This window comes from Papio anubis, chromosome 14, assembly GCF_008728515.1.
Source record: "Papio anubis isolate 15944 chromosome 14, Panubis1.0, whole genome shotgun sequence".
Classification (NCBI taxonomy): Eukaryota; Metazoa; Chordata; class Mammalia; order Primates; family Cercopithecidae; genus Papio; species Papio anubis.
In genome coordinates this window covers 103,861,378-103,873,806 of record NC_044989.1, presented here as the reverse complement: position 1 = coordinate 103,873,806, position 12,429 = coordinate 103,861,378, and positions in this window count along the sequence as shown.

Sequence of the window (12,429 nt, the reverse complement as noted above, 5' to 3'; positions counted from 1 at the left end):
TACCTCTGGTAGAATTCAGCTGAATCCATCTGGTCTGGACTTTTTTTGGTTGGTAGGCTATTAGAGTATTGCCTCAATTTCACAGCCTGTTATTGAAGGGTCTGTTCAGGGTTCACGCTTCCTGGTTTAGTCTTAGGAGGGTGTATGTGTCCAGGAATTTATCCGTTTCTTCCAAGATTTTCTGATTTATTTGCGTAGGGTGTTTATAGTATTCTCTGATGGTAGTTTTGTATTTCTGTGGGGTCGGTGGTGATGTCCACTTTATCATTTTTATTTGCATCTATTTGAGTTCTTCTCTCTTTTCTTCTTTATTAGTCTTGCTAGTGGTCTGTCAATTTTGTTGATCTTTTCAAAACCAGCTCTGGGATTCATTGTTTTGGAGGTTTTTAATGTCTCCTATCCTTCAGTTTATTGCTCTGATCTTAGTTATTTCTTGCCCTCTGCTAGCTTTTGAATGTGTTTGCTCTTGCTTCTCTAGTTCTTTTAATTGTGATATTAGAGTGTCAATTTTAGAACTTTCCAGCTTTCTCTTGTGGGCATTTAGGTACTCATAATTCCCCTCTACACACTGCTTTAAATGCTTCCCAGGATTCTGGTATGTTTTATCTTTGTTCTCATTGGTTTCAAAGACATCTTTATTTCTTCCTTCATTTCGTTATGTACCCAGTAGTCATTCAGGAGCAGGTTCCAGTTCCATGTAGTTTAATGCGGTTTGAGTCAGTTTTTCGCAATCCTGAGTTCTAATTTGATTGCACTGTGGTCCTGAGAGAGACAGTTGTTATAATTTCTGTTCTTTTACATTTCCTAAAGGTGCTACTTCCAACTATCGAATTAGATTTTGAAATAAGTGTGATGTGGTGCTGAGAAGAATGTATATTCTGTTGATTTTGGGTGGAGAGTTCTGTAGATGTCTATTAGGTCTGCTTGGTGCAGAGTTTAGTTCAATTCCTGGATATCCTTGTTAACTTTCTGTCTCATTGATCTGTCTAATGTTGACAGTGGGAGATTATTGAAGTCTCATTATTATTGTGTGGGAGTCTAAGTCTGTGAAATCTCTAAGGACTTGCTTTATGAATCTGGGTGCTCCTGTATTGGGTGCATATATATTTAGGATAGTTAGCTCTTCCTGTTGAATTGATCTGTTTACCATTACGTAATGGCCTTCTTTGTCTCTCTTGATCTTTGATGGTTTAAAGTCTATTTTATCAGAGACTAGGATTGACTAGGATTGCAACGCCTGCTTTTTTTTGTTCTCCATTTGCTTGGTAGATCTTCCTCCATCCCTTTATTTTGAGCCTATGTGTGTCTCTGGATGTGAGATGGGTCTCCTGAATACAGCAAACCGATGGGTCTTGACTCTTTATCCAGTTTGCCAGTCTGTGTCTTTTAATTGGACCATTTAGTCCATTTACATTTAAGGTTAATACTGTTATGTGTGAACTTGATCCTGTCATTATGATATTAGCTGGTTATTTTGCTCATGAGTTGATGCAGTTTCTTCCTAGCATCAATGGTCTTTACATTTTGGCATGTTTTTGCAATGGCTGGTACCGGTTGTTCCTTTCCATGTTTAGTGCTTCCTTCAGGAGCTCTTGTAGGGCAGGCCTAGAGATCGACAAAATCTCTAAGCATTTGCTTGTCTGTAAAGGATTTTATTTCTCCTTCACTTATGAAACTTAGTTTGGCTGGATATGAAATTCTGGGTTGAAAATTCTTTTCTTTAAGAATGTTGAATATTGGCCCCTACTCTCTTCTGGCATGTAGAGTTTCTGCCGAGAGATCTGCTGTTAGTCTGATGGGCTTGCCTTTGTGGGTAACCCGACCTTTCTCTCTGGCTGCCCTTAACAGTTTTTCCTTCATTTCAACTTTGGAGAATCTGACAATTATGTGTCTTGGAGTTGCTCTTCTCGAGGAGTATCTTTGTGGCATTCTCCATATTTCCTGAATTTGAATGTTGGCCTGCCTTACTAGGTTGTGGAAGTTCTCTTGGATGATATCCTGAAGAGTGTTTTCCAACTTGGTTCCATTTTCCCCCTCACTTTCAGGCACCCCAATCAGACGTAGATTTGGTCTTTTCACATAATCCCATACTTCTTGAAGGCTTTGTTCATTTCTTTTTCCTCTTTTTTCTTTAGACTTCTCTTCTAGCTTCATTTCATTCATTTGATCCTCAATCGTTGATACTCTTTCTTCCAGTTGATCAAGTCGGTTACTGAAGCTTGTGCATTTGTCATGTATTTCTCGTGTCATGGTTTTTATCTCTGTCAGTTCGTTTATGGCCTTCTCTGCATTGATTATTCTACTTATCCATTCTTCCATTCTTTTTTCAAGATTTTTACTTTCTTTGCGCTGGGTACGTAATTCCTCCTTTAGCTCTGAGAAGTTTGATGGACTGAAACCTTCTTCTCTCAACTGTCCCGAGTAGCTGGGACTACAGGCGCCCGCCACCACGCCTGGATAGTTTTTTTGTATTTTTAGTAGAGATGGGGTTTCACCGTGTTAGACAGGATGGTCTCAATCTTCTGACCTTGTGATCCACCGCCTTGGACTCCAAAGTGCTGGGATTACAGGCGTGAGGCACCACGCCCGGCCAACTTCTGTTGATTTCTTCATAAAATTAGATATATTGGTTTTAAGTCCATGTGAATGCACAGCAGTTTCCAGTAGGTGAACAGAAGTACATACATTCTATTATAGGAAAAAACAATAGAATAATATCCATTCTGTGATAGGAAATGGTAATGGAAGAATGTTCATAAATGTGAAAAGAATTTAAAATGTTTCTCTTTTTCAGAAATAAGATTTTTAAAAATCAAATGTAAGGGAAAAATTTAAGTAATAGGTCAGTGCATGTGAAAAAATAAATAAAATCACATCTTCTTCCTTCCTGCTCCCCTCCCCTGCCCTCCTTCTCCTCCTCCTGTTCTTCTTCTTTGAGACAAGATCTCACTGTGTCACCCAGGCTGGCATGCAGTGGTGCAATCATGGCTTACTGCAGCCTCAACTGTGGTGAGTAATTGGAAATTAAAAGAAATACAAGGCATTCATACTCGAAAGGAAGAGTAAAACTATATTTTCAGACGACTTGATGCTGTAGATAGAAAATCCTAAGGAATTCACCAAAACTATTAGAACTAATAGACAAATTCATAAGGGTTAAATGGCAAAAGATCAATACACAAAAATCAATTGCATTTTCATGCACTAGCAATAAACAATCTGAAATTAATAAAACAGTTCCATTTAGAATAGCATCAAAATAATAAAACACATACAAGAGAAGTCAAATTCATAAATTTGACAATAGAAGCACAAGACTTATACTAAAACTGCCAAACATTGAAATTAAAGAAAATTAAAGAAAACCTGAATAAGTGAATAGTTATTCCATAATCATGGATAAGAAACTTAATATTGGCTTCTGTGGTTCACACCTGTAATCCCAGCACTTTGGGAGGCTGAGGTGGGAGAATCAGTTGAGCGTAGGAGTTTAAGACCAGTCTGAGCAGTATAATGAGACCCCATCTTTACAAAAAAATTCAAAAAATTAGCTGAGCATGGTGGCATGTGCCTGTAGTTTCAGCTACTCAAAAGTCTGATACGGGAGGATTGTTTGAGCCCAGGAGGTTGAGGCTGCAGTAAGCCATGATTGCTCTACTGCACGCCAGCTTGGGTGACAGAGCAAGACTCCATCTATAAAAAGTAAAAACAAACCTTAATGTTGTTAAGAGGACAATACATTCCAAGTTCATTTACAGAGTTCATGTAATGCCTATCAAAAACCCAGCCCACTTTTTTTTTACAGCAATTAATAAGCTGTTCCTAAAATTCATAAGGAAATACAAGAAACCCAGAATAGCCAAAACAACAATCTTGAAAATAACAAAAATAGCAGACTTACAAAACAACAAAGATAGCAGACTTACACTTTCCAGTTTCAAAGTTATTGCAAAGCAACGGAAACCAAGACGATTTGGTACTGGTACAGGATACACATATATATCAAGGGAACAGAACTGCTAGTATGGAAATAAACCCTTACATTTATGGTTAATTAATGTTTGACAACAATGCCAAGACAATTCAGTAGGGGAAGGAATAGTCTTTTCAATAAATGTTCCTGGAGCAACTGGAAATCTGCATGCCAAAGAATGAATGAGGATCCTTTCCTCACATCACACACACACAAAATAATCTACAGTGGATTGTAGACATATATGCGAGAGATAAAACTATAAAACTCTTAGAAGAAAACACATGAATAAATAGTTTTGACTTGGATTAGGCATTGATTTCTCATGTTTGATGCCAAAGGTACAAGTGATAGAAGTCAACATTTGTAAAAATCATAAATTTTGTCTTTCAAAGTACACCATCAAAAAAGTTTTAAAAAACCCAAAATATTTGTAAATTATACATTTTATAAGGAACTTGTATCCAGAATATGTAAAGAACTCTTGCAATTCTATAATAAAAAGACAACCGGGCCGGGTGTGGTGGCTCAAGCCTGTAATCCCAGCACTTTGGGAAGCCAAGGTGGGTGGATCATGAGGTCAGGAGACCGAGACCACCCTGGCTAACATGGTGAAACCCCGTCTCTATTAAAAACACAAAAAAATTAGCTGGGCATGGTGTCACGCACCTGTAGTCACAGCTGCTGGGGAGGCTGAGGCAGGAGAATTGCTTGAACCTGGGAGGCGGAGGTTGCAGTGAGCCGAGATCACACCACTGCACTCCAGTCTTGGGTGACAGAGTGAGACTCTGTCTCAAAAAAATAAATAAATAAAACAATAAAAAGACAACCATATTAAAAGTGGGCAAAAGAGTCAAACATGCATATCTCCAAAGACATATGAATGGCTAAGAAATACATTAAAAGATGCTCCACATCATTAGTTATCAGGAAATGCAAATCAAAGCCACTTCACACCCACTAAAAGGGCATAATAATATTGTCAGCAAGAATTAAGATATACAGATTTAAAGATACATATTTATAAAAGCACTCAAAAATTCAAGTATTTAGTAACATATTTAAAAATTTATGGAACAATACCTCCACACAGAAAACTATGAAATTATTACTGAGAAAAATCAAATAAATGGAGGACTATATGTTCAGGGACTGGAAGACTCCATATCATCGAGATGTTCATTCCTCTCAAATGGACCTGTAGATTTGATGTGGTACCATAAAAATCTTAATACGTTTCACAAGGCATTTCGCTAAGTGATTTTCAAATTATATGGAAATGCAAAAGCAAAAATGGCCATGATACTTTTGAACAATAACATAATATGAAAAGACTTGTGCTAAAGGACATCAAGACTTTATTGTAAAGTTACACTAATTAAAGCAATGAGGTATTTGTCAGATAGAGAAACAGACCAATAGAATAGTATAGAATGCCAGAAGCAAAGCCACACATAATTCATCCTTGATAGGACAAGATGGTAATGCAGAGCAGTGGGGTAAGATGGTCTTTTCAATAAATGATGCTGAGTTAACTCAAAATCTGTATAGGATATTTAAATTTTCCACACCTGTTGCAAACCACACATAAAAATCAATTCCAGATGAACTGTAGCTCTAAATTGACAAGCAAAACAGTAAAGTTTATAAAAGATAATATGAGCTTAGTTTAGTTATGACCTTACGGTAGGGAAAGATTTCTTTTTGTTTTTTGTTTTTTGTTTTTTCTTTTTTTTTTTGAGAGGGCGTCTCACCCTGTCACCCAGGCTGGAGTTCAATGGTGCAATCTTGGTTTACTGCAACCTCCACCTCCCGGGTTCGAACGAGTCTCCTGCCTCAGCCTCCTGAGTAGCTGGGATTACAGGCGTGTGTGCCATGCCTGGCTAATTTTTGTATTTTTAGTAGAGATGGGGTTTCACCATATTGGGCAGGCTGGTCTTGAACTCCTGACCTCATGATCCATCTGCCTTGGCCTCCAAAAGTGCTAGGATTACATAGGTGAGCCACTGCACTTGGACAAGATTTCTTAGAAGAACAGAAAAAAATCCACATTCTTTTTTTTTTTTTCTTTTTGAGACGGAGTCTCGCTCTGTCGCCCAGGCTGGAGTGCAGTGGCCGGATCTCAGCTCACAGCAAGCTCCGCCTCCCGGGTTTACGCCATTCTCCTGCCTTAGCCTCCCGAGTAGCTGGGACTACAGGCGCCCGCCACCTCGCCCGGCTATTTTTTTGTATTTTTTTAGTAGAGACGGGGTTTCACTGTGTTAGCCAGGATGGTCTCGATCTCCTGACCTCGTGATCCGCCCGTCTCGGCCTCCCAAAGTGCTGGGATTACAGGCTTGAGCTACCGTGCCCGGCCAGAAATCCACATTCTTAAAGGAAACTATTAATAAATTGGACATTATTAAAATTAAAAACTTCTGTTTATTAAAAGACAACATTAAATGAATGAAAAAACAAATCACAATGGAAGATTATTTGCAACACATGTTACCAGCAACAAGCTTGTATCCATAATACTACCTAAAAACAACTATAATTTAAGAAAAAGAGAAAACCCAGTAGAAAACTAGGTAAAAAACATGAATAGGAAGTTCAAAAATACATATGCCGATTGGGAAATAAGCACTTAAAAAGGTGCTCAGCTCCGTTAGTTATTAGTGTGATGCAAATTATAACTGTAGTGAGACACCACTTTACACCTGCCAGCAAGACAAAAATTCAAATGATTGACAATGCCCAGCTGGTGGAGCAACATAAACTCCCTTGCTGGGGGGTGTGCAAATTAGCACAGTTACTTTGGAAAACAATATGGATTATCTACTAAGGGGAACAGATGCACACTCTTTAATCTAGTAATTCCACTTCTAGATGTACACCCCCCAAAAATGTGCACATGTGCACCAACAGACATACATATGAATGTTCATAGCAGGGTCATTTGTAAGAGTCCAAACCAGGAAACAACCCAAATGTCCATTGCCAGCAGAATGAATAAATTGTGTCACATTTGTATAATCAAATAATACACAGCAATGAAAATGAACATAATGAAACTATAGTTACATTTATCAATATGGGTAAATCTCATAAACATCGCATGAAAGCAAAGAAAAATAGTACTCTGTGATTCCAGAGACAATCCTTGTCTCGGAACAATCCACCTTCACAAATAACTGAGGTTTGTAGAAAAGCAGAAAGATTTGATTGATGTGATGAGGGCTACAATTTTGAAAAGTAGATCAGTTATAGCAATAGCCATAGTTCATGCAAGGTACAAAACTATTTTGTCAAATAGATACAACTAAATTATAAGTCTTAGAAATCAGGACATTGGTTATCTTGAGGAGACAGGAATAGTGATTGAGTCTGGGTACAAAGGAAACCACTGAGATTTGATTTATTCATCTTTTTGCTCAGGTGATGATTTTATGGGTATTTACCCCACAATAATTTATTGAGCTCATAAAAATTTGTATTGTATACTTTTCTGTGTGGTTATAATACTTTACAATACAAATGCATGCTACAAAGTATTACTAAAACTTTATTATCTTATTAGAATTTTCTAATAATAAATACAGAAAATTAGGATCAAATACTTTCCCCCTCATCTTTACAGGTGACTTTTTCTAGCCTTTCTCAATTTATCCGGCATATCTGATGTCAGGTCTATGATCCTATGTGATCATGGTCACAAAGATATTATTTTTCGGAAAAAGCAAACAAGCAAAAAACTCTTCCTTCCCATTGTAGAATCTGGAGATGTCTTTGTTGTTTTACCCCAGAGAGCTCTCAAACAATGAGCAACAGTACACAAACAGAATAGACAGCACAGAGAAGTGACCAAAGAGACAACAGTCTGCTCTGTCTGACTTTGATGATCTGTGCAAACTCTTCAAATAGACAACTCCTAGTCACTCTTTCTCACTAAGAATTAATATCTATAAACCTGCCATTCATTGCTATAATAGGAGATACTATTCTATTGACTCATGAATGAATTACCCACTTGCCCCAGTGAAGGTATTTCTTTCTTTCTTTCCTTTTTCTTTTTTTTTTTTTGAGATGGAGTCTCACACTGTCGCCTGGGCTGGAGTGCAGTGGCATGATCTCAGCTCACTGCAAACTCTGCCTCCCAGGTTCAAGTGATTCTCTTGCCTCAGCCTCCCGCCACCACACCCGACTAATTTTTTTGTATTTTTAGTAGAGACAGGGTTTCATTATGTTGGCCCAGCTAGTCTTGAACTCCTGACCTCATGATCTGCCTGCCTCGGCCTCCCAAAGTGCTGGGATTACAGGTGTGAGCCACGGCACCCGGCCAAAGGTATTTATTTCAAAACCTCTGAAGGCTAACCTACTGCCAGGCAGGGGCTTAATGAAAACCTGAAGTCATTTATCTTTTGATCTACTGGCTGAAAATCCTTGTCTCTGAACAATCCACCTTCACAAATAACTGAGGTTTGTAAAAAAGCAGAAGGATTTGATAGAAGTGACAAGGGCTGCAATATTTGTAAGTAGATCAGCTATTAAAGGAATAGCCATAGTTCATGCAAGGTGCAGGATTGGACAGAAAAAAATATTTTCTTCCTGCACTAGAGAAAGTATGAAGTTCTGATCACAGATACATTTCAGAATTTCTAAAACATATGAAAACTTTTTGTAACAGGCAATTGAAATTCTAGTTTTCTATGGACATATACTATATAAATATGTATGCTATATAAATATGTGGATCTATATACATGCACAACTATTTATCTCTATCTCTGTGTGTGTATATATACACATATATGGAGATATATTTATATATACATATTAATATATGTATGTATATATACATAAACCCAGACTTTTCAATTATCCACTACAAAAAGTTTTCACCAGTCTATGTAATTGTTAAGGGTGTATACATATATATACACACACACACACGTATATTTATACATATTACATATTATATACACATGACATATTATACGATATATAAGTATACATCTGTATATATAGGTGTGTATATACATATATATAAACCCAGACCTTTCAATTATCTACTGTAAAAAGTTTTCACTAGTCTATGTAATTGTTAAGCATATATATACACATGTATATTTATATATACATATTACATATTATATACATATTACATGTATATATAATTATACATATGTGTGTATGTGTATATATATACCCAGACCTTTCAATTACCTCCTGTAAAAAGTTTCACCAGCCTATGTAATTGTTATTAAGGGTGTTTTTAAAAAGGCACTAGATATGGCTTTTCCTCCAATAGATATAACCAAGTCCATGTATTTATTAATGCTTGCAAAACCCAGGATTAACAGCCTTCTTCCAAATAGAAGGCCTGAAATGGTCTAAGAGACTCTTGTATCATCCGGTTAACTTGACTATTGAATTTTCCAACTCTAGGATGCTAAGGAAGTTCTTGAATTGTTTTCTGCCCATGACTATTTTTCTTCAGATCTGCCTTTAACTCCCTCCTGCAGAGACTCACCGCCTGCTTTCATCTGAGTAAATGCTTATATAAATCATTATATAGACTTACTAAAGCTATGTTTTGTTTAGTAAGAAAGTTTTGGAAGGTAGAGAGAAGTGCACCATGTTCCAAAAATGTAAATGTAATTGAAAAAGGAATCCCTCAGCAGCACACAGTTGACATTGCCAATAGACAGGCATGGAGTTCACCAGCCATTTGGCAGAGAAAGAGACACATGCTAAGACTGGCTGCATGAGAGTGCAATTTCAGTGAGTTCTCAGGGTTACATAAAAGCGTCAAGGCCAACCTTTCACCCAGACGAATGTGAAAAAATTGGTTTCACACGTTCATTCAATAAGTATTTATGGAATATCTTCTATATGAAAGGTATTGGCACTTGAGGATGAATTAGTGAAAAATGTTGCAATGGTCCACTGAAAGAAAAACAGGAAGATCTACATACTAAATAAAAACTAAACGTCAGTTTAAGTTTATACTTAAATACAGATGAAAACATTTTTCTTTGATAATAAAGTCAAGAACAAGATGATCGTGAGACATGTTCCTGATTCCATGCCTCTGTTTGTTTAAAGGCTGTCATCTTGAATCGCAGACGCGCACAGATGGAGTTAATTAGCTGCCCTTGAGCTAGGCTTACCTCCAATTGCCCAGACATTGATGGAAACATCATTAAAGAAACTGACCTTTAATACCAATCCCTGAGATCCCACAGCCTGTTAAGAAAACTGAGGAAGCAGAGGGATTTCTGTCCCATCAAAGAGTCTGAAGTCTTTTATTTCAGAATATTGCAAGATGGCATCTCTGTTACATCAGTTTAAGAGAGAATGCAGATGCGTTAATAATTATTTTAATGTCTGTTTTATTCTCAGATAAAACTGTTTAAATTGAGCTCAACTAAGCACATATAAGTAGGTGGCAAACAGAATGCAGAGTTTTTCTTAAATCTTAAGAACATAACATCACATTTGTCTTGCCTAAATAGATACCAGCTTGGCATTACCATACATGTAATTACCATTACTCCAAAAGAAAAATAAACATAAAATAATTCTTTGTTTCCTGAGAGACAAGAGTGGGGTATTTATATATTTTATCTTTTTTTTTTGTTAAAACTTCATTTGGCCTTCGTTTTACTAAATGTGTGGGTGTAACATACAAAATTTCCTATAAGTACAGCAAGAACTTTAAAACACAAAGGGAAGCGGCTTTTCCCCCAACACTAAATCATAAACTCTTAGTCAACACTAAGAAAGGGAAAGGGGGCCGGGTGCGGTGGCTCAAGCCTGTAATCCCAGCACTTTGGGAGGCCGAGATGGGCGGATCACGAGGTCAGGAGATCGAGACCATCCTGGCTAACACGGTGAAACCCCGTCTCTACTAAGAAATACAAAAATTAGCCGGGCGAGGTGGCGGCGCCTGTAGTCCCAGCTACTCGGGAGGCTGAGGCAGGAGAATGCGTGAACCAGGGAATGAGGCTGCAGTGAGTGAGATCCGGCCTACACTCCAGCCTGGGGCATGAGACTCCGATCCTCAAAAAAAAAAAAAAAAAAGAAAGGGAAAGGGGCTCAGAAAGGATAACAAGAGCTTGTTTCCCAACTGAAGACCTGGCCTTTCTCCTAGGAAGAGCTTCTCCCAACTCCCCTCCCTGCATCAGCGGCCTCTGGAATTACCCTTGGACCTTGAACAACATGGATTTGAACTGTGCAGATCCACTTATACATGGATTTTTTTCAATAAAGGTTACATGGAGTGTGCCTGCTTCTCGTGCGACCTCTCCTACCTCTGACACCCCTGAGACAGTAAGAGCAACTCCTACTCTTCCTTCTCCTCCTCAGCCTGCTCAGTGTGAAGATGATGAGATAAAGATCTTTCAGATGATCCACTTCTACCTAATAGTAAATATATTTTCTGTTATGATTTTCTTAGTAACATTGTCTTTTCTCTAGCTTACTTATTGTAAGAATACACTGTATGATACACACAGCATACAAAATGTGCTAATCGATTATTTATGCTCTTGGTAAGGCCGCTGGTCAACAATAGTTAATATATAAATTTGGGGAGAGTCAAACATTATTCAAGAGTTATCCACAGATTTTTGGCTGAGGTGGGGAGGGAGAGTGTCAGTGCCCCTAACACCTGCATTGTTCAAGGGTCAACTGTTCCCTCCACAGCTTCACTGGCCCCTTGTTTGACTCCACATGCCACATCTCTCTGACCACTTCAACTGAAAGCAATAAACATGAGCTCCTCAACCACAGCCCAACCAAGTTCATGGAACTCCTAGGGTCCATGAAATCGCATCTTTTCTTTGTGTGACCACCAAGTACATGTATTTCTGTAAGGCCTAATCCTTTTTTATTTTTTAAAAAGCTTTTATTTTAGGTTCAGGAGTACATGTGCAGGTGTTTTATACAGGTAAACTCGTGTCATGGGGGTTTGATGTACAGATTATTTTGACACCCAGGTACTAAGCCTATTACCCAATAGTTATTTTTCTGGTTCTCTACCTCCTCCCACTCTCTAGTAGGCCTCAGTGTCTGCCGTTCCCCTCTATGTGTCCATGTGTTCTCATCATTTAGCTCCCACTTATAAGTGAGAACATGCGGTATTTGGTTTTCTATTACTGCTTTAGTTTGCTAAGAGTAATGGTCTCCAGCTCCCTCCATGTTCCTGCAAAGGACACAATCTCATTCTTTTTTATGGCTGCATAGTATTCCGTGGTGTGTATGTTCCACATTTTCTTTATACAGTCTTCCATTTATGGGCATTTAGATTGATTCCATGTCTTTGCTATTGTGAATATAGTGCTGCAATGAACATTCACATGCATGTGTCTTTATGATGGAACAATTTATATTCCTTTGGGTACATACCAGTAACAGGATTGCTAGGGTGACTGGTAGCTCTGCTTTTAGTTCTTTGAGGAATTATCGCACTG